At 42.7% G+C, this 25,780-nt stretch overlaps 1 protein-coding gene across 2 annotated transcripts in view; it reads right to left on the reverse strand.

The window, feature by feature from the left end:
* hivep2a (HIVEP zinc finger 2a) overlaps positions 1–25,434 on the reverse strand; it is a 53,484-nt gene extending 28,050 nt beyond the window's left edge. Inside the window, exon 1 of one of the 2 annotated variants that reach the window (XM_031581824.2) lies at positions 24,872–25,434. The gene's annotated coding sequence lies outside the window, so the exon portion shown is untranslated. Of the gene's footprint in view, positions 1–10,643; positions 12,772–24,871 lie in introns of those variants that run through there. The other variant, XM_031581823.2, reaches the window with a different exon arrangement.
* Between the last annotated feature and the right edge of the window lie 346 nt (positions 25,435–25,780).

A 25,780-nucleotide genomic window follows, 5' to 3' on the forward strand; every position in this document is an offset into this window, starting at 1 on the left:
ATGTGCAGATACTTGCAAACAAAATCAAGAAATTATGAGATGGTGAACTGGTTGCTTGTAGTATAGGTGAACAACACAGAATGACCCAATACAAAGACAAGGACACATGGTACTACATTCTGTCTTAAAGAGAAGAAGCAGCATCACTGTAGCAAGCCACAAGGCAATGGAAGATTCAAAAAGAAAGCATCCAATATTGTACTGTGGTTTAAAAAGTGTTTACTGCTCCAGCTTTTGGTAATTTATATATAGATATTATTAGAGCAAACGGCCTTAGGGCTGTGTAGTTCTCAAAAGGCCTTAGGGCTGTGGAGTTCTCAAAACAATTCTGTTCTTCTCAACAAGGGTGAAACCATGGGAACCAACAACAGTGCTGTCATCTCCATCTGCTGTAACCTGACACCTCTGTACCGATAATGATCAATGTAAATGTATGTCCCTTGCTCTATTCCCTTTCCTTTGTTAGACCATGGGTACCCGACAGGCCAAATACACAACTCCTTACAAAAGCAGTTAGGTCTGCAGAAATATCTAAATGAGATTGTTGTTTACTGATACACAAACTCTTAAAACCAATTTTATGGTGAAGCATGCACATAGTACAGATTTACCTATACACCGATGGCCACCATCAACCATTAAAAAAAGCTTGAAAAAGAATTGGCTTCTCTGCCATTGATCATAAACATCTCATAGATACTGATTGATAAGGTTGTCAATAATCATGACAATCTAAACCGTGCTACAAAAGTGTCATTTGGAGTCTCAGAATCAACTGAGGTGTCAGTGACAGCAACCAATTACAGTATGGCAATGGGATGGGGTATAGATTGGGTAGGTCACTGGAAACTATCTCAGGCAACAGTAATACCTAACACCTGAATTTCCCTCACGGGATTAATAGAAGTTTATCTTATCTTATCTTACATCTCGCATTTAAGTTAAACTCTATTTATTCAACTTATTTTTATCTAGTGTATTAGTTTTGTGAATATATATATACATAAATATGTACAGGAGCTATACAAATATGTATATATAATAATAATATTCTAAATAATGTGTGTGTTTGTTTTTTGTTTTTGTTATTTATGTGTGTTTTATGTGAATTGCTGCCTGGACCAATAAAGTACTCACTCTGTCTATCTATCTGTCCAACTCTGAATTCTAGAACTTTTAGTTAATCAGTGAAATGTCTAAAAATGCTTAACATGCATACTAATGGCACCCATTTGCAACTTGCAGAATGGTATTAAAGGTATTGAGGTATATATAAACGAGAAATGGATACGGATATTCTTTCAGCAGCCATGGCTGTCCAGTGACCCGTGTCCAGAATACATGCCCTGGCAGAACTTTTAATTCATCATTGTGTTCAACATAGGTCGATCTGACCTCTTAACTCAGTATTACGATTCATGCAATGGCCAATGAAAACAACACATTTTCCCAGGTTGAATGAATAAACTTCAATATTCCCCAGTTTTATATAATCAATCCATGTAAAGGTGTTTACATCGCTCATCTCTCATTTCTTACAAAATGTGTAGTGTTATTACATTGTCATGAATGTTTCCAAGAAATATCAACACAAAATGCAGAAAAATGTATAACACACTGCCTACAAGTGGTTAGAAAATGCATCCTGCAGGATAATAAAGTAAAATCGTATTACATTTTAGAAAGTTATTACAAAATGCAGCATCATTACATAATATGGTGTAACACTCCTGTTAAATGGCATGCCCCAGAAACGCAACATGTTGGGGAAAATACATAACTGACTTTTCTCCTGATGACTGTAAAAAGCATGGACATTGTGAGCTTGAAATGTCATCTTGTTTGAGTACAATGATACAGACCAGCCACTCCAAAGTACAGAGCATTCAATAAGTATTCAGACTTTCACTTTTTTCACATGTTGTTATGTTGCAGCCTTATGACTGATTTAAATGAATTTTGTCCATCATCAATCTACACTGAGGTGCAGTTGGTATTGTTCCCAAATAACAAGTGGCGAACAGAACATGGCAGACCAAAATCATGATCAAATAAACGTATTGTAAAATTGTCATTGTAATAATAATTACATCAGAGCCTCCTAAAGGCATAACACAATATTCATATTAATCTGCAGACCTCTAAAGGTTAGCATCCACACTCTCTTCATTCCAGCCTTTGTTGAATCCATCTCTGAAATGTTTCCAAATAAGCAATGTAGAAAAGAGAAATAGTGCTCCATAATTCCATAACTGTATAAGTATGATGTGGGTAGTTAGCATTTCGGGCTATGACACATGGATTTTAACAAGTCAGAATAACAGAATATACTGGTGATACAGATTGTTCTCACTCACATAGCTATTTAATTAGTGCTGTTGCCACCCCCTTTATTCCCACTTGAGTGCTGATTGAACAGGTGTCTGCATTTACGGAAGTGCAAGAGGAGGTGTACAGCAGTTACTGATAATATCTGGGGTCCAGAGTGTTTCTACTTGTTCTTATTGGGGGACCAAGCAGTGAGGCTGCGCTAGCCTTTTCTTATTATTCATGTTCTCCTTCTTTCTTCTTCTGCCATTGGAGCCCCTACAACTGTATGGTAAAAAGTTTAGAAATTTGGCACACTGATTGGCGACAGTGCCCTAAAATCTTTTCAACAAGTTTGTGCCTCGGGCACTCCAGCGCCACCAACAGGTCAAATTTGGAGGCGCGTTAATGCAAGTAACTTTTGAACCGTATGTCCGATTTTCAAAAATTAGGTGCTGGATCAAGCCATGTTCAACCTGGTTGGGTCGGATGGATTTTAGATTTTCAAAACCAATTGTCCGGTACAGCCAATCAAAATTCAGATCATGTCTTAGCAGCTGTATCATGAATTGACACCAAACTTATGTATTATTGGATATGTAGTCAGGACTCAGAAATGACACCATTAAACTACTGAAGACGCTGCAATACAGCATATAGAATTTGATCAGACTGGAAGTGAGCTCCTATCTTTGCTAATCTTTGGTCAACTGACATAAACTTGCTGTGAGTACTTACAGCAATGCCCTTGACATAGTGAAAACTATGCCCTGCTTGGCTACTTGCCGTTGTTTTCTACTTTTTCTTATTGATTTCTTCTTTGTTCTTCTGCCATTGGAGTCTAAGGCAGCCCCTAGAACCATATGGTAAAAAGTTTTGAAAATTGACACATTTACTGAGGACAGGCCCCTGATTTGTTTCATGTCATGCAATAAGCACAAATGCTTTTTGACTAAATACTATAGCTAATAGCTAATATGTGTTTGCATTAAAAAAATAACTTTTGCACTACCGTGGAAGGTGTCAAGTTTGAGACATGCCAACTTGACAACCTCATTGATGCGTCCACCATATTGGATTTTATTGAAAGGTTTAACAAGTTTTCACAGGCCACATATTTTGTCCAATCTTTCCCCAAATTAGCACAGATTATCTTTGGACAAAGCCTCACAAAAGCTATCACACTGATTTTCTTAAATTTTCAAAACAGTTCACCCGATACAGTCTTTCAAATTTGACGGCAAAGCCACCAAACAGGAAGTGGAAACAAGGAAAGAGCCTACAATTTCTGTATGTGTTTTTACCACTGAGTTTGTCAAGAAAAAGTTATTCCACATTAGCACACAGAGAACCATGACTAATATCACTGCAATATTGAAACATAGTAAGGCAAAGCCCTAGACATTCCTAGACAATTATTTATCTACAAACTTGTACTTCGACACGTCAGGCTTCTCCGTCCAATTCTGCTGCAGAGCCATCCGCATTCGTGTCATGAGTCAATGGCTGAGAAATCAGCTTATGCCTTCCTCATAACTTCAATGGCATTTCCCAGTCCTGCAGAGAGCTCTAAGTCCAGTGTTCAATCTCTTGTAGTTGATCCATTTCCTGCAACAACAGCCAAAGTAGGGCAACATCAATCTAACCAAAAGATCATGTCATGGGCAGCCACTACATGGGACTATTGTTTCTCATCAGCAAAGGCCACATGCAGTTTACTCAACAAGCACTTGATCATCAAGCCAAAGGCACAACCCAGGGAATCTGTGGACTAATGCCAGAAATGCATGGCATGGTATCATCTAGAACACTGATGAATTTATCACAATAGCAAAACTCATTCAGTTGGTCACATGGAACATGAACCATGCTATCCATCACCCTAATTCTATACGGTGGACATTTGTCTCATCTGACTCCTTTGGAACTGCATTGCAAAAAGCAACACTAACTAGTAAGATTTATTACCTTTATGGAATAATAACAACCGTGCAACCTTTTTTCTCTCAGGCTGACACTGAATGCGTGATGCACGCTTTTATCACGACCAAGCTAGACTACTGTAACTCTCTCTTGTCTGGTCTACCAAAAAAAGCCATTAGTCAATTACAAATAATACAGAATGCAGCAGCACTGTCGAGAGTCCTCACCAAAACAAGACAGAGGGTGCACATCACACCAGTCTTAAAATCACTGCACTGGTTACCTGTTAGTTTCAGAATAGATTTCAAGATTCTTTGACTAGTATATAAATCACTCCACAGTCATGCACCTAAATAAATGTCAGACATCCTCTCAAGGTACACACCCAGTAGAACCCTCAATCTTCTGGCACTGAACTCTTAACAGTTCCAAAGGCCAGGACAAAGAGACATGGAGAGACAGCTTTCAGTTTCTATGCTCCCATAGAAATGGCTTCCATGGCTGAAACGGTGGAAACTTTAAACGTGACCTTAAAACATACCTCTTTAATCTGGCCTATCATTCTCTGCAATATTGATATCATCATGATATGGTTTTTCATCCCTCTGATACATTCAAATAATAAACGATAAAAAGTATCAATTTAACAATCAATTAATAATAACCATAGTTAATAATAGCAGCTAATGATAATAGTTTGTGGGAAAATATCGTTAGCTTTGATTACAGACCAAATTTTGCTTATGAATCATGCTTATTTGGTTGTGTCTCAAAGTTTTGCCTTCAGATATTCAAAGTCAAAGAGTTTTGAGAAATTGTGAGAAATGCTTTCAAAGATGTTTATTTTATTGCGTAATAACACATTTTTAGTGGTGCACTTACTTTATGTGAACGCATCATCTATAAATGGCCCTGTCAAAATGTGTCTCTCATCTCATTCCCAACTTTTAGCATTTATTGCCAACATTTGACTAAGCATCTGACAATTGAAAAGCTATAACAAAAACTGGACTATAACCATGGCAACCATCCATTTACAACCACTGGCAGTTTGACCAGTAACTTAAGAGAAGTTCACAATATGAAAATGATATCCACAAATTAACATAAATGTGACAGAAGGGTGGTGATCACGGTAGAAGTGAGATATTAGACAGTGGTAGACATGGTGTTTGCATAGCAGAAAATAATGCACTAATTCCCTCTTGAATTGGCATTATTTCTTGTTAATATCATCCTTTATCCCTTACTTGAGGATAGGGCACTTTATGAGCCTGGATCACTATGACAACTACGATGGTCAGAGCTAACCAATAACAAAAGCTTTTTTCCATGCACCCTTCAGTCTGTTACATCATTTAATGAGAAATATATAGAGGCTACTAATCATGTCATTTATTACTCACTTTGTACGAAAGCTTCAATTCATGTGACCATGATAATAGAACTGTGGTGAATAGAGGCTTAGTAAATAGTAGAGGAAAAGACACAACATCCAAGCGTATTTGTTTGAATGAGATCAAAGGCTGCCTGTAGGCTGGCGTGTGTCATTCAACAATATGGGCAGCATTACAGAGATACTCCCTTCTGACACTTCCCTGTGCTCCTCAGCCTGCAACCAATCAGAAGATATGACTATCCCAAATTCAGGCACTCTTGGAAGTTGACAAAAAGAGAATGAGGAGAGCACACAACAGAGGTTTCTTTAAAAGAATCACGACTATAAAAGCCTATAAACCTTACTGGGTACTGAGTGAGGGGCTGTTGTTTTCTAGGTTTCTAAGTTCACCTCCTTTTGTTTTCATCAGAGAACTACTAATGATGTATGCATAGACAACGTGGTGCCAATACATTCCCTTACTGTATGTAAATTCATGTAAAAATACTGAGATTACATTAGTAGTTTGTCCACTCAAGGTTAGACAATTCAATGCATAGTATTAGCTGTCTTATACATATATATAACTGACTTGTCTAGAACTGAGTCTAATTCAGAATGCTATGAGTGAGTAAAATATGCTCATCCTAAACCAGATGGAGACATAAGTGTGTGGCTATGGGAGTGTGTGTGTGCGCGCGTGCATGCATACGTGTGCACGCATGTGTGTCGCACAAGTGACCTAACTGAGGTTACGTAACTGCAACAGCTGCTGTCTCACCAGGGTGGAGGCACACTGAAGTCACTGCCTATGCAGACAAACAGCCCACATAACCTACATACTATGTGTCTATGTGTGTTTTGTGGGCACGCTTATGTGTCTGGAGGTACGCCTAGAAAGATGGGTATGGAGTGTCCGCAAATAAACAATCACTCCACACTTCCATAAAGATGACTTCTTGGAGACTCAATGGTTCGCTATGTTGAGGCTGACAATAAAGTAACACTGAAGAAGTTCTTCATAAACAATGTTTCTCCAAGAAAAAGATTTTCATCACTCACTACCATATCATATCTCTTTATGCACTTCTTACTTATGTCCTTATGTATATGCAGCCATGTCTACATTTAGGTTCCCAAAACTTTTTTTTAACACAACACAGTTCTTGATTGTTTCTCCTCACTTTGCTAATGCTTGTGTTGCACTCTGCCTCACATGTTAGTTGATTTGAATGAAGTAGGTTCTTTGTTTCCATGCTGCTTTATGGATTTTGTCTTGTCTTCTAAAGCAGAGAGTACATAGTTTCTCTACTATAATCAACATAAATTCCATTGCACTGACTTAGAAAACATTTTTGTATGCTATGCCATACATTAGAAATTTAGGAACACTCTTACATAAATGCTCTCCATCTAATTGTTTAAGAGAAATCACACTGACTTCCACCTCCACAATAATATTGATCCAAGGACAAGAAAGTCAAGTTTAAATACCACGTGAACTGCATGATCACCAGAGCTGCATTATCGCCACAAGTGCAGTTGAACTGCATGATCACCAGAGCTGCATTATCGCCACAAGTGCAGTTGTTTTGCAGCGTAGCTCTGGGTGTAGTAACATACCAGTTTTATATGACAATTAAACTGGCTCTTTTGGACAACACAGGGCCATGCATGCCAAGCAGGCATTGCCCCTTCAATGAGTGCTCCCTCAGGCAACTATAATGAACCTACTTTCATATAAAACTGATAATGGGATGTGCACTCAGCAGGAATGGAAAATCAGACTTTCAATGCAACTCCCACATTCCTGCCTCTCCAAAAGCCAGGCATACACACTAAACATGTAGTTTTAGACCTCAGGAAAGTTTCTCTCTTCATGTTTTCTCGAGCACATAAAAGGCATGTGCTTTTTCCTATTTGTACATTTGCACATTAACATGTTACAACAGAGGAGGCTATGAATCAGCAATGACAACATATGAAAGACAATGAGAGTGGAATAGTATCTATGGTGTTCCGGTCAACATACAGTTCAGAAAACTTGAATGTTGTAGATAGACATAGCAGTATGACTGGATGTTAGATTGTTTGTTACAACAACTTTAAGAATAAACAGTGAAAATAATTTGAGCAACATAGCTGCAAGTGGCAATCAGCAATCAGAGTCCAAACAGAAGGTACAGTTGTAGCAAATGGCAGAATTCTAAATGATTCAACAAATAAAACGAATGATTCAACAATGCAATAAGTGAAATGAAACAAATGCAATTTTAGGAAATGTTACTAAGTGTGGCCATGTAAACATACAACAAATTTCAGCTTTGCATGTTGAGGTTTAGAGATGTTGAAATGTGTCAAATATAACACCCCCAATTGACAAGATCTCACAAGATCATGTCCTCAGTGTGAGCGGTCAAAATTGAATGAAAATCGGCCATTCACAATAGTAAATAAATCTGAAATCCGTTTGGCGGATGGGGCCAAATTTGTTGTTCAAGTGGCTCTTGATATTGCAACAGGTCGGGTGTAGTGGCACGATGGACAAAATGGTTACTGTAAGGGCCGCTATCCTTAGATACAAATGACCATGAATTTCTGTTATGATAGGGGTCAAATGCTGGTGATGGTCTTGAGGGGTGCAACTGTTGCCACTAAGTTTCACCACCAAAACGGTGACACCTACATGTTTGGTCACCCTGGAAACGCTTTTATAGCTGTGTCTTGTGGCCAAAGGCAAGCCTCCGGCGCCTTCCAATAACTGGAACATGCGTATAAGGGGAGGAATACCTCGACAGAAAATTCACTGGTCCTCCAGGTTTTAGGGGGGTGAGTTCAGGGCTAACAACCCTGACTTGGAAAAACCTTTTGATACAGAAACAGCAGGAAAAGAGCATGTCCAGCATCCAGCACTAGACTAGTGAGGCCTTCAACACAGCCAACATGAAAACCGCCAGGTCGATGTGATGATGGACAACATCACAAAGGTGTAGCCGTCATATTGAAGAAAGGAATTAAGATGGTGTGAAAAAACCTTTATTAGGTTGATTATGGGAAGACTGAAAGGAAAGCAAGTCAATATGACAATTTTCCAATGCTATGCCCCAACAAATGACACCAACCAAGATGCCAACAGCATGACATTAAGATTAGTATGGGAGACAATGCAAAGGTTGGATCAAATAACACAAACTTTGAAAGAGTTACTGGAAACAATGGGTGTGGTAGCATGAATGAAAATGGTATGTATGACAAACAACTGCGTCATAAGAGATTATAATTTGACATTGTACTTTCTACACCTGAGAGACAAGAACCAGATAGATCACATTGTTATCACTGGAAAATGGAGACGATCCCTGTTAAATGTGAGTGTTAAAAGAGGAGCTTATGTAGAAAGCGATCACCGCCTGGTGACAGCTCTTATTTAGTTTAAGCTCAGAAGGAATGAACAGAACCGAACCGAACACCACAGAGACAATACGATATTGAAAAAATGAAGCATGCCAGTAAGAAATGAATTCACTACATCAAATTAAAAAGCACTGAACCACCAAACAAACATGAAATCATAGCTGCTATATAGACCTTCAAAAATGGGCGGTTTCTGCAGTGGATAACGCCTTAAAGGTGCCGGTCCCCTAAAACAGCCCGCAAGTTCCTGCAGTGGAAAAGCGCCCATTGCTTCACCAGTTGATATACTAGACAACGCTGACTCCATGCTGTCTGGTTTTATTTCTGCGTTCTCCTCTTTGCATTAGTTCTGAGAGGCATAGTGAAGAACTCAAGCAATCTGACAGACTCTGTGTGAGTGGTTCATCAAGGCCTGTGCATGATCCTCTGACTAACCAGTGTAAAGAAAACAACACATTTGAATTTAGTAGGATTGAAACCTTTTTCCCCAGCATGACTGCATGGGTCTGCGAGGGCACCTGTGCAGAAACAGACACTGAGGCGGATGGTATAGAATTCTGAGGTTTTGAGAATCCTAAGACTGACCTGAGGATTTTACCGACATACACAACTGACTACTTAAAGACACCACCTCTAACAGGACCAGCTCCCCTGAAACCACCACACATAACTAAGTCATTTAGAAGTTGTCATCATGCCACCTCCAGCACACTACATTTAAAAAAAACAGGCCATCAACTAATATCCAGTGTCATCTGTGGTGTCAGTACTAGAGTGATGGGTGGTGTCTGAGAACCCAAGCTCAGAGAGAGTAACCAATAAACAAGATGGATGTTGATGATATCAAGACCTTGATGAAAATGATTTGTAATACATTTAATCCATGTTTTAAGAAGCCTTTTTCCATCTCAGTTCTTCAGTTATGGATTTCTCACAGCCAATTTATGCTTCAGAAATGTCCTCACCTTTGAATGTTTATGTGAGGGTGGGATCTTATAACTGTAGTAACTGACACATGGTCAATAAACATGTTATTGTTTGTGTCCTTGGCCAAAGATCAAAAGCATTACAGTTAAAGATCAAGTTGTAACAGATCCCAGCTGGAGCTGGACATCTGCATGGAAAATAACAACATTTCTGCAACGTCTCCTAGCTGTGGGGGGGATGGGGGCATTTAAAATACAGCCACTCGTTCACAAAAACCATGTATTAGCAAAACAATTTTAGATCCAGAGAGAAAAAAAAAGAAACTCCATTTGACAGACAAGTGATGTGTAAACAACTGTGCCTGATGTAGGTTATGTCATTATGTCACCACTGATTCCAGTACTGTATGTATGTGTTCAACTATTGGATCTGTCCCAGGCTGAGGTAACCACAAGAGCAAAGCCGTCAGATAACCACTAAAACTAGAAACTCACAATCTGTAACTCAACTTCAGAGAAACGTCATCTATACACCCAAAAACAACACACTCAACAGAAAACAAAGTGCACACATGTCTACAGATTCGGTTAACTCTATGTTAACACATACATCCAAAAAAATAGGTTCTGGTGATCAACAGAAAAAAAAGACAGAAAAGAAGGGGAGATAGAAAGAAAATGATTTCACCACTAACCTGCTTTACATGATCCCTCTTGTCCATGGCATTCTGTCAAGCCAAATTTCACTGTGTACATTCTCTGAGGTCACTAACAAACCAGATAACAGGAGAAAGTCCCATCAATCAAAGGCCACTCACTGAGCATATGCTAGGAAACCTAGGCTACTGATGTAAGCTAGTCACCAGAGAAAATACCCAGTCCTGACGCATATCCAGGAACAAAAATAGCAAAAGGGGCCCTAGAGGGATTATACAACAGACTACATTTAGAGGCATTTCCAGCAGCCCTACAGCTCGCAGTCTTGGTGCCTGTTGTGCTCCATTTTTGCAGAGTACACAAAGTCATTTTCCCTTTCCACTATAGAGAAATAGCCAGTATTACATTTTTTTTTAAACTAGATATGACCACAAATAAAGTCATCAATTACATATTTAAAATTGCAAATAATGATGTATTAAAACATGATACCTTATTGAAAATGCATGAACTAAGAAGCCTGTAAACACTAGCTTTAAAAAAGAGCTGTTGAGTCAGTGAAGGCACCCAGGCACTAAGCAACTAGGAAGAAACATCAAAATTGTTCCACCAAACAAAGCTTGAGGCAAAGACCTCTTGGTCGGGTAGTCATTAGAACACTTTATACTAATTGCTTTACCTTGCAAACCTGACACAACGAGACCAATTAAATGGTAACCCAAAAGGCAACAAAGACACAAGATACAGGCAGACCAACACTCTTACAGCCTGAAGTGAACAAGTAAATGAAGTCAATTTCAGTCCATCATCCATGCCTTTCCAGAGCTCCGCTGTGGTGCTGCCAGCCGTTGGGTATGTATGAAACTTTACTTAAAATGCATTGTCCTAATTAAGCTGTTTTACTGTTGCACTTGCTCCTTCAACACAAGAGGCTGTTGCCTACTGCAAGAAACTACTGCTCACCTTCAGTATAAAATATAATAATTTAAAATCTGTGGTACTTTAAAATTTGAAACAGTATTTTTTGCGTAAACCTGCTTCTAGATCAACAAACTGAAAACAAGACCACCATGGTTGAGGTAACCATAAAGGTAGCTATGGAGGGGGTGTGTGTGTCTCGGAGGCTGGTTGGGGTGATACAAGGTGTGACATATGAATAGCAGGAAGGGGACCAGGGATCCCCCTGATAGGAAAGGTGTGAAGGGGGGCACCAGGGATCGACCTGATGTGAAGGCACATCCATATCACTGCAGACAAGAAGGTCTAGCCATTCACAATAACAAATTACAAGGCTTACAAACCTGAGGCCAACCATTTTGCATGGTTACAGACAAAAGGGATAAGGGATACATAAACTAATTTCAAAAAGAGCGTTTGGATTTGTCATGCTTTCAGCACCAGAAGTTTCAGAAGCCATTGTGACAGAAAAGCTGGCTCAGACACTGATACTGGAGACATATTGTTCATGTCAGACACCAGGTAGTGAAGAATCTACTGGATTCATGGCGAAGAACAGCCTACCATTTCAGACATTTCCAAGATTGGCTGATCATGGTGGATATGTGTGGGAATGTTATTATCTTTAATCTTTCTGTCTCTTGTTGCAGATGGACTGCAACAATGGCTGTGCACAATGAACCCTTGCTGAGCTCCCCAATCCGAAACTGACAAGGATGATGAGTTCACCCCCAACATCATTTTATAATCATCTTTATTAACTGTCAACTACTTCCAGAGAATTCCAAAACAAAATGCTGATCTGTATAACATGTGCTATTGTAGGCATTGGCAGTTTATACAGTAAGTTCATCCTCAGCCCCAGATTATTACAGGTCTGTTATTGTACAATATATTTTCTTCTAAAACTATTTATGTCTTCTTTTATCAATTACCTTTTTTTATTATTTTCTGTTGTTATTATTTACTCTCTTCAAATATATCTGTTTTGTGAGGATCCTGTAGTCAAGAACACTGCTGCTAATAACATAATTAAATGAAATACCCCTCAAATGTAAAGGAGAAGCTAAGTGTACGCATGTGCGCAATGTCCTTGAGAATGGCAATGGAAGTCCCTGAACAGTTCTAGAGCATTGGGAGTGAGACAGTGGGTGACAGTGGTACAGGAGGTAGAGGAGTTGTTTAGTAATCGCAAGGTTGCTAGTTCGATTCCCCTTTCCTCCTTAACAAGTGTGTAAGTGTCCTTGAGCAAGACACTGAACCCCTAACTGCTCCTGATGTAAAAATGTACTTTCCTTGTAAGTCGCTTTGGATAAAAGCGTCTGCTAAATGATTAAATGTAAAATGTAGAGACCAGGTGAAAAGGAAACGTCTCCTTTTTCACAGCCATGTTTGTTTATGCCGTTCTGACTTGTTTGATGGGTATAAAAGCTAAAAAATTTCAAGTTGCACGACTACCTCAAGGCTATTGACACTGTGCATGTCATGATCCACAACATGGATCTAATCTCAACATATTTCAATACAAAACACTAATGCCTCAAATGAACACATGGATATGTGATAATGAAATATGGATATTTAATAAACACTAATGCCTCAAATGAACACATGGATATGTGATAATGAAATATGGATATTTAATAAACACTAATGCCTCAAATGAACACATGGATATGTGATAATGAAATATGGATATTCAAATGAACACATGGATATGTGATAATGAAATATGGATATATGGATATTTAATAAACATTTATTGCATGATTGTTAAAACTATTTTATTGAATGAAACGATTAGCATGCTATGCTAGCCACGGTGTGCTTTACAAGCTAATGTTACCTTCACTTATGTAAACAATTGAGAGTAGCTTGCTATCTGAACTATATCTATAGCTAGCTTATGTTAGAGCCGTCTTCAGGCTACCTGTGTTATGGGTTGCTAAATACATTTCTATTCCAGTACATGACAGTTTCAAGCAGTAGAGGAATCTAACAAGTCCGTTTACATTGACAAGCAGTGTTCGGACAGAGGAGAAAGGTATGTTCACCCCACCTGTAGATGGAGTACTGACTTCCTGACTGACAGGAAGCAGTACGTTAAGCACATGAACACATCTACAACCCCCTAACCAATAGCACTGATTTCCCGCAAGGCTGTGTTCTTTCCCCTCTATGGTCCTCCCTGTACACAAATAGCTGCACCTCCAATCATCAGACTGCCAAGCTCCTGAAGTGTGCAGATTGCACAACCATCAATTGGCTCATTTCTGGTGGGCATGAGTGGCTACAGGAGGAGGACTGACCATCTGGTAACCTGGTGTGGCCAAAACAAAATGGGGCTCTATACTCTTAAAGTGGAGTGGAGCTTGTGGATTTCAGGAAGAGCTTAGGCCCACCTGCCCTGTCTCCCCAATTAGCACTGTGGAGTCTTTCCACATCCTGGGCACCACAATCACCCAGGATCCGAAGTTGGAGCTAACCATTACATCCCTAAGAAAAAAAGGCAGAGCAGCTGAAGAAGTGTAGCCTGCCAAAGGCAATGATGGTGTACTTCTACACTGCAATCACTGAGTCCATCTTGACTTGCTCCATCGCCATCTGGTTCACTGCTTCCACTGTCAAAGATAAGAGTGGAGCGTTGCACCGTTGAGAGGGTGATTGGATGCAGTCTGCCATAGTTTCAGAACCTGCACAACCGTAAAGCGAGCAGTAAAGTTTATGGCCGACCCCTCCGACCCCAGACAATATATTTTTTTTTAAACTCTCCATCAGGACCAATAGAACAGATCTGATCCCAAGCGCAGTCAGTCTCATTAACAAGGCTCAGAGCCTTCACTAACATGAGCTTTGGTCCCACCCCACTGCCAACTAAATGTATTATATACACGCAGCTTTTGTACAGTGTTGTCTATTGTACACATTCTTTTCACTTTCATTTAATTTATATCCATATTAAGCATATTGCAAATTTGCATGCATATTTTTAGTCTATGGTTGTGTTGTGTATAGTCTTTTGTGTCTGTATATTGTATATTGTGTCTGTATATTGTTTTCCATCACATGATGACACACTCCAGGACTTCTGACCACGGACTATATCTAAGTTACACATAGACACAATTTTTGCTTTTTATTATTTTATTATTATTTTTTGCAAAGAAAAATGTCTCTCTCTCTCTTCTCCTCTTTCTTTCTATGCTAACTTCCATATACTTCTCCACACACTCCTCTTCCAGCACTACCTTGATAAGTGCCTCTCTTGCCCTTTCGGTTTCCTCTTCTGCCTTTGCACTCAAAGGCAACATCCGTCAGCACAGGCTTAGTGACACTCTCGCCATTCGCTCTCTTCGCTGTGTGTGGGTGGACTGAGTAAGCGCTTTAGTCACTGCCTGGCACAGCTCAAGGCTCTGCGGATACCAACTGGTGCTTCAGGAACCTTACCACCTGTTCTCCTACAGCTTCACTGCCTCAGGAAAGGAGAAAACAGCGATATATGTCCGTGCACATTTTGGGTTTGCTCTGTGTACATGCGTGCATACACGCGCACATTCATGTTTTCTTTGGCATGTGTTTAGTAAGAAGTACATCACCCCACCACTCATCTAATCTCTCATACTCTGAGTAAGTATATAGAAATCATTCCATATAACACTGCCAGTCAGAACCGTTGCCATTTGCCAACACATATTCATTCTGTTTTTCATGCCATCACTAAAAGCCCATGCAGAGGCAGATAATAGAGATAATAAGAGAGGTTATAGAGAGTGGCATAGTGGAAATAGTACACACAAGCTTGATGGAAATGGAGTTATAACAGCTATAATAAAGACTGAATAATAATGCCTGCTATTGAGATTTTCCAATCCAGTCAGTGAAGGCATTGTACTACTTGAGGTAAACTCAGTAAAGGCAGTCCCTCCAGGATGTGGCAGACACATGACTTTGACAGAGGCTATATCTTCCAACACAGTATCTGACATGTGCAGTGGGTTTGTGTGTCTATGTTTCTGTCTGTTTGTCTTTCCCCTCTATATGTGTGTGTATGTGTGTCTGTCTGTAAGAATAGGTTGAAAAAAAAACAGCAAACTACACCCAAACATTTCCTAAGTGGCAGCTGGTCCTTTTGAACACAGGAGAAGCACTATTGAGCTGTTGATTTCCTAACACCAAAAATTCACAAACTGATATTTTCTTGGTCAGCCAACTCTCCCACTGAAAGCAAGCCTAGCTAGTTTGAGTTAGTTACCAAGCTTTACATTCTCAAAATGCCTTCTCCCAGTCAAGCATCCAAGTGTGTCCCAAAATGACAAGTTCAAAGCCTATTGTCCAATATACTGTACGTTGATAGTTTCTGCATTTAAATAAAGTGTAATTCAAGCTGCCATAGGATCCATTGAAGTCTGCCATCACTGGGGCCTTAAGGGCCGTGCTTCCACAGCATATTGTGGTCAATCGAACGTTACACAACGATTTTCATGTGAAATCAGATTTAGTTAAAGCAACCAAGCAATGCAGCTGTGCTGGTCAGACCGGTATATATTCTCAAAATATATTAATTTGAACCAACAATGAGGTGTAATGTTGACATGCAAATAAGCTATATTTTACTGACATATTTCACTGTAAGAAATTAAAGGGGAAGCAGTGCTTCCCATGCAGTCTCAAATCAATCGCCGCTGTCAAACCATCAAAATATAACTACAAAATCTGTACGAAACACAAGAGGATGCAGGCACGAGTCCTTGAGTGAAAATAATTCATTGCACATATTTCTTGCTAACTATCTGGAATTTTGCTACAGTTATATGCAACAAAATAACATTAAGCCATTCAAATAATATCTTGTTTTTCTACAACAAGGACAATTCAGCAGATATAGCACACCTCCGCAAATAGAAGCAACTATGTTACACTGTAACTAAGCAACAGAGATTGGACTAGATTTAAAGTCTGAGGAAAGATTTGAAATGCAGTATTTTGTGCTCCTGTTGAACCATAGTGTGCTCCTATCTGTTATGCCTTCAGCATTAAATAAAGCCACATACTCATACCAGTATGTATCCACATACTCATACCAACTTTCAGACCACAACATTCAGGCACATCAGTCATCAAAGCCTCTGAGCAGTTAGTCACCTGCGCTGGAAAGCCAGTGTAAGTGTGGTGTGTGCGTGTGTGTGTGTGTGTGTGCATGCATGTAGGCCACACATGTGAAGAGGAAGTGCACACAGCAGCCAAGTTTCTCAGTCTATCATTTGCATGAGCACCAAAGGGGAAATGGAAAAAAGAAAGTACTCTTTGCTTTGCACTCGTGCTCTCTGACGGCGGACTATACTCACTTCCTGCTCCTCAGACTGCTTTTCATGTGTTTTGCGTATCAACACAAGCTTACCGAATCAATTCTGGGTAGCTGATGCAGCCAAGAGCAGAACAGTGAAATAGATCTACTTCAATCTATGGGACTCAGAGGCAAACTGTGAGAGCTCATTGTGATATTCAATACAGCAACAATTGATATGTTCATCAATTTGCCATGCCATGGTTTATGTCATTTTATGAATCAATATTAGGACCTTATGCTCCTCCATACCTATTTCTGTAATATATACTTCTGCATTTCAAATCATATGGCTATATACCTTCATTATAAAAACACAGTCAAATCTGAGTTCTAAACTGTTAGTGCCCTGCCCACATTGTGTTCCTGTGCTCACGCCCCTCTCTCTGCAGCAGATGGAATGGTGTTCAGGTGTGGGTGGTTCCTCCCTAACTGGCATGGAGATCAGAGGCCTGCTCTCCCCACTCTGGATCAGAGGCCTGCTCTCCCCACTCACTCTGGATCAGAGGCCTGCTCTCCCCACTCTGGATCAGAGGCCTGCTCTCCCCACTCTGGATCAGAGGCCTGCTCTCCCCACTCTGGATCAGAGGCCTGCTCTCTCGCCACTCTGGATGACTATCAGAGGCCTGCTCTCTCCTCTCCCCACTCTGGATCAGAGGCCTGCTCTCTCCTTTCCCCACTCTGGATCAGAGGCCTGCTCTCCCCACTCCCCACTCTGGATCAGAGGCCTGCTCTCTCCTCTCCCCACTCTGGATCAGAGGCCTGCTCTCTCCCCACTCTGGATCAGACGCCTGCTCTCTCCCCACTCTGGATCAGAGGCCTGCTCTCTCCACTCTGGATCAGAGGCCTGCTCTCTCCTCTCCCCACTCTGGATCAGACGCCTGCTCTCTCCCCACTCTGGATCAGAGGCCCGCTCTCCCCTCTCCCCACTCTGGATCAGACGCCTGCTCTCTCCCCACTCTGGATCAGAGGCCTGCTCTCTCCACTCTGGATCAGACGCCTGCTCTCTCCCCACTCTGGATCAGACGCCTGCTCTCTCCCCACTCTGGATCAGAGGCCCGCTCTCCCTCTCCCCACTCTGGATCAGACGCCTGCTCTCTCCCACTCTGGATCAGAGGCCTGCTCTCTCCACTCTGGATCAGAGGCCTGCTCTCTCCTCTCCCCACTCTGGATCAGACGCCTGCTCTCCCCCCACTCTGGATCAGAGGCCTGCTCTCCCCACTCACTCTGGATCAGAGGCCTGCTCTCCCCCGACTCTGGGATCAGAGGCGCTGCTCTCCCCACTCTGGATCAGGAGGCCTGCTCTCCCCACTCTGGATCAGAGGCCTAGCTCTCTCGCCACTCTGGATGGACTATCAGAGGCCCTTGCTCTCTCCTCTCCCCACTCTGGATCAGAGGCCCTGCTCTCTCCTTTCCCCCACTCTGGATCAGGAGGGCCCTGCTCTCCCCACTCCCCACTCTGGATCAGAGGCCTGCTCTCTCCTCTCCCCGCTCTGGATCAGAGGGCCTGCTCTCTCCCCACTCTGGATTCAGACGCCTGCTCTCTACCCCACTCTGGAGTCAGAGGGCCTGCTCTCCCCACTCTGGATCAGAGGGCCTGCTCTTCGCCACTCTGGATGACTATCAGAGGCTGCTCTCTCCTCTCCCCACTCTGGATCAGAGGCCTGCCTCTCCTTTCCCCACTCTGGTCAGAGGCCTGCTCTCCCCACTCCCCACTCTGGATCAGAGGCCTGCTCTCTCCTCTCCCCACTCTGGATCAGAGGCCTGCTCTCTCCCACTCTGGATCAGACGCCTGCTCTTCTCCCCACTCTGGATCAGAGGCCTGCTCTCTCCACTCTGGATCAGGGCCTGCTCTTCCTCTCCCACTCTGGATCAGACGCTGCTCTCTCCATCTGGATCAGAGGCGCTCTCCCCTCTCCACACTCTGGATCAGACGCCTGCCTCTCTCCCCATCTGGATCAGAGGCCTGCTCTTCCACTTGGATCAGAGGCCTGCTTTCTCCTCTCCCACTCTGGATCAGAGCTGCTCTCCCCCACTCTGGATCAGAGGCCTGCTCTCCCCACTCACTCTGGATCAGAGGCCTGCTCTCCCACTCACTCTGGATCAGAGGCCTGCTCTCCCCACTCTTGGATCAGAGGCCTGCTTCTCCCCACTCCTGGATCAGAGGCCTGCTCCCCCCACTCACTCTGGATCAGAGGATCAGAGGCCTGCTCTCTCCACTCTGGATCAGAGGCCTGCTCTCTCCTCTCCCCACTCTGGATCAGAGGCCTGCTCTCCCCACTCTGGATCAGAGGCCTGCTCTCTCCTCTCCCCACTCTGGATCAGAGGCCTGCTCTCTCCTCTCCCCACTCTGGATCAGAGGCCTGCTCTCTCGCCACTCTGGATGACTATCAGAGGCCTGCTCTCTCCTCTCCCCACTCTGGATCAGAGGCCTGCTCTCTCCTCTCCCCACTCTGGATCAGAGGCCTGCTCTCTCCTTTCCCCACTCTGGATCAGAGGCCTGCTCTCCCCACTCCCCACTCTGGATCAGAGGCCTGCTCTCTCCTCTCCCCACTCTGGATCAGAAGCCTGCTCTCTCCTTTCCCCACTCTGGATCAGAGGCCTGCTCTCCCCACTCCCCACTCTGGATCAGAGGCCTGCTCTCTCCTCTCCCACTCTGGATCAGAGGCCTGCTCTCTCCCCACTCTGGATCAGACGCCTGCTCTCTCCCACTCTGGATCAGAGGCCTGCTCTCTCCACTCTGGATCAGAGGCCTGCTCTCTCCTCTCCCCACTCTGGATCAGACGCCTGCTCTCTCCCCACTCTGGATCAGAGGCCCGCTCTCCCCTCTCCCCACTCTGGATCAGACGCCTGCTCTCTCCCCACTCTGGATCAGAGGCCTGCTCTCTCCACTCTGGATCAGAGGCCTGCTCTCTCCTCCCCCACTCTGGATCAGAGGCCTGCTCTCCCCACTCACTCTGGATCAGAGGCCTGCTCTCTCCACTCACTCTGGATCAGAGGCCTGCTCTCCCCACTCACTCTGGATCAGAGGCCTGCTCTCCCCACTCTGGATCAGAGGCCTGCTCTCCCCACTCTGGATCAGAGGCCTGCTCTCTCCACTCTGGATCAGAGGCCTGCTCTCCCCACTCACTCTGGATCAGAGGATCAGAGGCCTGCTCTCTCCACTCTGGATCAGAGGCCTGCTCTCCCCACTCTGGATCAGAGGCCTGCTCTCCCCACTCACTCTGGATCAGAGGATCAGAGGCCTGCTCTCTCCACTCTGGATCAGAGGCCTGCTCTCTCCTCTCCCCACTCTGGATCAGAGGATCAGAGGCCTGCTCTCCCCACTCTGGATCAGAGGCCTGCTCTCCCCACTCTGGATCAGAGGCCTGCTCTCCCCACTCACTCTGGATCAGAGGATCAGAGGCCTGCTCTCTCCACTCTGGATCAGAGGCCTGCTCTCTCCTCTCCCCACTCTGGATCAGAGGATCAGAGGCCTGCTCTCTCCACTCTGGATCAGAGGATCAGATGCCTGCTCTCTCCTCTCTCCACTCTGGATCAGAGGCCTGCTCTCCCCACTCACTCTGGATCAGAGGCCTGCTCTCCCCACTCACTCTGGATCAGAGGCCTGCTCTCTCCCCACACTCTGGATCAGAGGCCTGCTCTCCCCACTCTGGCTGACTTTCCCCACTCCCTCCACTTCCATTTGACAGTTTTGACTCCCCTACACAGACTTTTGATTGATCATTCACTATGATTTCGTCCTTAAATTCTTTATTAAATGTACTTTACTATTTGCAAACTATGTGTGGCTTCCCTTTATGTAACCATGCTTTGAACCAAGCCTGCATTACAAACATTTTCTGATAATTAATGAATTGAAACACAATGACCCACAATAAAAACAGGAAACAAATGTCGTTGCAAAAGGTTGAGTCTTAGGTGTTTCTTGCCCTCACATGACTTGACAGACTGGATAGTTTGAGGCAAACTCTTCTACCACAAAGGAAACATCCATCCCAAAGAATGTCAGAGCCATGCGGTAGTCCTGCTATGTGGTGACTGCATCACCACACCCAACTCACTTGCAGAACACTGTGGCCAGCAAGAAACATTGGACCACATGACTTGCATCTTGTACACAAGGCATATTTGTTTTCTGTGCTTTACTGTAATAATTGTCACAAAACATGACACTGATTAGGATAGGGCGAACCAACTGTGAAATTATCAATTGTGTTGTACACCTATGATTGACATGGACATTTGCAGAGAAAATAATAAGACTACATTTTGTGTTTAAACCTTTCAAAATAGCAAAATGTGCACAAAACAATTTCATACATGGAAACTGCAGTAAACAACACAATAAAATAATTCTGCGTTGTGCAGTAAAACTAGTGGGCAAGTCATGTGGTCCAATGTTTCTCGCTGGCCACAGTGTTCTGCAACATTGACCAAAACAGAAACTGAAACTTAAACTACAGAAACTGTAACTGTTTTCTACAGTTTCTTTACAGTTATTGAGGTAAACAAACACAGGTCAGATACTTATAATAACATTATGAGCCTGTCAGTGGTGAAAACAAGCAGTTTTCTGTGACGTACACGCTTGCCCCATGGGATTAAATTGTATAGCTGCTTTGCGGTTGCCGGTTATAGCGTTCAAACTCAATATTGGAAAGATTTCAATCGTTAATTGTCCTTAGTAAAAGTTTGGACCCTAAAAGATCTAAAAAATAGGGCCCAGGTTTAAACATCCCAAAGTGTCCCTTTAAGGCTGGGTCATGCATGGCATTACAGTGTAACCAGCAACTAGTCATCAGCATGATGACCTGCAGACTTCACATGCATCTGTTGCAGAATCAGCAAAGATTCTGAATGCAGAATCAGTATAGTTGCATTATTTGCTTTGAGAACATGATAGGCTTGACAACTCAGGAGATGTTGACAGAGGCATCTTTAAACCTTTTTCCACTGCAGGAACTCAAGGGTCTCTTTAGGGCAGCCTGAACCTATGTGCACATTTCAACCAAAGGAAATACTCCCCTAAGACCCTGTTTAGGGCCGTTTTCAGGGGAGAAATTAGGGGTGGGTACTTCTGAGTTGCTCTAAAACTGCTGGGTTGGGCTTGCAGTGATGATTGGTGCTTATTGGTTAAACACGACATGGGTGGAAGACAATAACAAGGGCCGTTTTTAAAACCAGCAAGCATATTTTCACCAGAGGTTATGAGGAGGATACAGAAAAAGGAATTAGAGTTACCCTGTTACGCTGAATGAACACAAGCAAAACATCAGATCAATACACGCTTATATTACAGCTGCCATGAAGACATTTAAATCAAACGTTAACAACTTTAAGGCAAAATTCAACTGTCAACTCGACCGTGGGTTTAATCCTATCTACAGATTCTCTGGTTTAATGAGGCACTTTTCCACTTCAGGAACTCACAGGCTGTTTTAGGGGGGCCGGCACCTTAAGGCGGTTTTCCACTGCAGAAACCGCCCCTGTAGGACCTCTTTCAGGGCCGTTTTCAGGGGTGAAATAAGTACCTACTCTGGGGAAGGTACTTCTGTGTTGCCCTGAAACTGCTGGGTGGTGCTTTGAGTGATGGTTGATGCTTATTTGTTAAATGCGAACAGAGGTTACACGGTGAACACTGCAAAATAAATGATAGCTTACATAGTTAGCTTGTTGAGGTTACAGTCACTGAATGGACACAAGCAAAATGTCCACTAAAATATAGCCTTTAATTAATCATAGTGGTACTGGTATATTGATTTATAAAGTAATACTAAACTAAATAAAGTAATGCCACAAAGTGTTTGCAACTTTAAAGCATCTCTGGTTTAACGGTCTAATCTTAGTGCTGCCGCTGGAGAAATATATAGTTCTTTTGCCATGCTCGGAATTGATGTTCCGATCGAAGAGCAAAATATTAGGCTACTTGTAAACATTCAAGCCACTTGAAAGTCCCACAAGTTCCTACAGTGGAAAGATGCTATTTAAACAAAACTGCTTATGTGCTAAAATCTGAACCTAGGTCCGTTCAAATGATCAGATGTGCTCACTCTACCCATACACACAGCATTCCACTGATTTCTGTCTTTTAAGCAGCATCATTGTGCAAGTCTGCTGCCAGTGATACCAAATCTCTCCTATTCTTTTCACTCTTCAGAATCTGGACAGTCTGGACAGCCAGTGCAGACTCAGGCCAGTCGTAGTAGGCCGTCTCGGTACAAATCATCATTGGACAAACCACAAAATCCAAGCGTCTGAGATTAATTGACTCCAAGAAGATGTCTGCAGTTATTGTTAACAGTCCTAAATGAAGACATATATCCCTGTCATTGCTCATAGTTTCTCTCTGTCACTCTCACTCTCTCTACAATTAGCTCCGCTTGCAGACAGAAATGAGAGATTACAAAGAAGTAAGGATGTAAAGTAAGGGTGTTACACTTAGATCAGACCTCTTTTGAGCCCAGGAGAGAGGGGAGACTGCTCTTACTGTGCAGCTAAGATCAGCGCTGACGTCACACTACATTCACACTCCTAGAACGTGTCAGCAGACACATTACTGCTAAAACCTAGCCGACACCATTTGTAGAAGTATCTATTGGGTAACCATGCCTATATGTACACGGCTGCTAGGTTACACTTCAGGATGAGGTTTAAAAGGCAGGCCTATTACATAGCCACTTATGGGTATTGACTACTTTCAGCGCACTACCAATGTAACCACTGACTCTGTTCGATACACTTAAATGAATGTATTATTCACAGCTGGAAACAGATGGTTATTTAAGTGGCATATCAACCTTATAGCCTAAATAGGGCACTCAGAGAGCGCAGACCTACACCAAGGCCGATATGCCCTAACTCACAATGTTAAAGAAAGTGAAAAGTGGATCCAGCCCTTGGATCCAGCTCTCCACCAAGTTTCATGAAAATCGGTCTGTTAGCTTTTGCATAATCCTGCTGACGGACAAACAAAGATAGACACACAAACCAAACTGAAAACATAACAACCTTGGTGGAGGTAATAATGCTGTAGCTCATAATCAGTATGGTTAACTTTGAGGGGTTTTGGAAGCCTATGACCAAGCATGCCTATTACTTTCTTATCAGAGGTAGAGAGAGGTGGAAAAATATGGCAACAAGGAACAACATTCACAGAGACATAAATCATTCTATAAGTAAAGTTGTGGCTGACCCGGGCAGTAGTTCTCACTAATGGATCATTCACAGGTCTGACATGGATGCATCTGAAATTAATGAATTAATGACATAACCACGTAAGACTTGTGATATGTGAGACGTGAGAGAAATTAGCTGTACATTTGCATCCACAGTGACAGGCTTCTATTCTACATCTCTGACATCATCTTACAAAAATACAGAACAGAAATTGAAATGCAGTTTAACTTCGGTTACTATCCAAATGAAGCGGCCATTCTTTCAGGTAGTGTGTCAAATGTGCTCAATAATCAACTAAGAAGGTTGTCTACATCTTTACTGCAGTCTATTGAAAACAGAGAAAAAAGTGGCGCCTGGCTGAAAACCCCCTTCCGCCGCCCTTCCTGACGGCAAACACGTCATGGAACATTCCCGGAACGAGCCAGCGTCCCTCCCACTCTCTCTACAGCGCACGCAGACATACACCTATTTGTTCACACACACCCACACATAAATACACAAACACGCACATAAGATGAAGATACTAATTTCCTCAAGTTACGCTGACTCTCAGTATACATAGAACCCTAATCAATCATAAGGAAGGTTCCCAAATACCAATATGGAACACTTTGATTGCTGAATGTATAGAGCAAATTCCACAGGATATTACGCAACATTCCAAGTCTTCATGCAAGTAACTGGGTATTCCCCTAGTATAAGCAACACGTCGTGCATAAGCATAGTAAACTTTTCCAATTCAATGACATCTCAATCTATGTAGTTATTCTTCAACGATTCACTTACCGTTTCACATCTGAAGTGCGCTGCATGTAATGTCTAACAGCATAAACTACCAGAGATGATACTGAGCCGTTTATGTACCTCTCGAAGGATCACAGCCTACGCAAGAGGCATTCACTTTCCGCAAATACAATTTGAACCGATGTTCTCCATAACCATTCTTGCATAATCTGACGATTATTACTGTTTCTTGTGCCCCCGACACGCGAAGACAAGTGGAAATACTCGCGATAAAGAGACAGGGTGAGTCGGCCTATTCCTGGCTTCACTTCCCAGAATAGCAAGTCTGCTACATCGTATGAGTGTGTAAGTGTGTTTCGTCCGTGACGTCATTGGATCCCCCAGCGTGTCCCAGAGAGAGGCTAAGACCCACGGAAAGGGCAGGGAGAGACGGGGAGAGCTTGGAAGCTTCGCTTCTCAGCTCCTTCAGGGTGCATTGCAGGCGGGGAACTCCCTCTGCGATTCACCAGGACAATAAGCTCTGGTCGACTTTGACACATCACAAATCATGCCCAAACATGACGAAAATAGTAGCCTGCGTAGGGCACCGGATAGAGCTCGGTGGATTCAGTCTACTCTTAATTTACAAAAACAACGAAAGTATATATGGCAAAAAAAGCCACTACGGAAGCCCGAGGCTACATAGCCCCCTAAGGCTCATGGTGATGATTCTTTATTTTTTTACGATCAATTTTTGCGTTCCTCGCAGTACTTTTGCCTTACCTCCAGAACAGGTATCTCGAGGTACTGCAAAAACTATTGCAAGGGAATGAAAACATATTGCGAGATAACGAAACATTTATTGTGAGGAAACACAAAAGCTCAGAAGGAAATCACCATCATGGCTCTTAATTAAAGGGCTCTGTGCTAGGCTGCATCAATTTGCATTTGAATGTTGTCTCTGTTTTCACG

The sequence above is a fragment of the Clupea harengus genome, chromosome 15 (genome assembly GCF_900700415.2).
Source record: "Clupea harengus chromosome 15, Ch_v2.0.2, whole genome shotgun sequence".
Lineage (NCBI taxonomy): Eukaryota > Metazoa > Chordata > Actinopteri > Clupeiformes > Clupeidae > Clupea > Clupea harengus.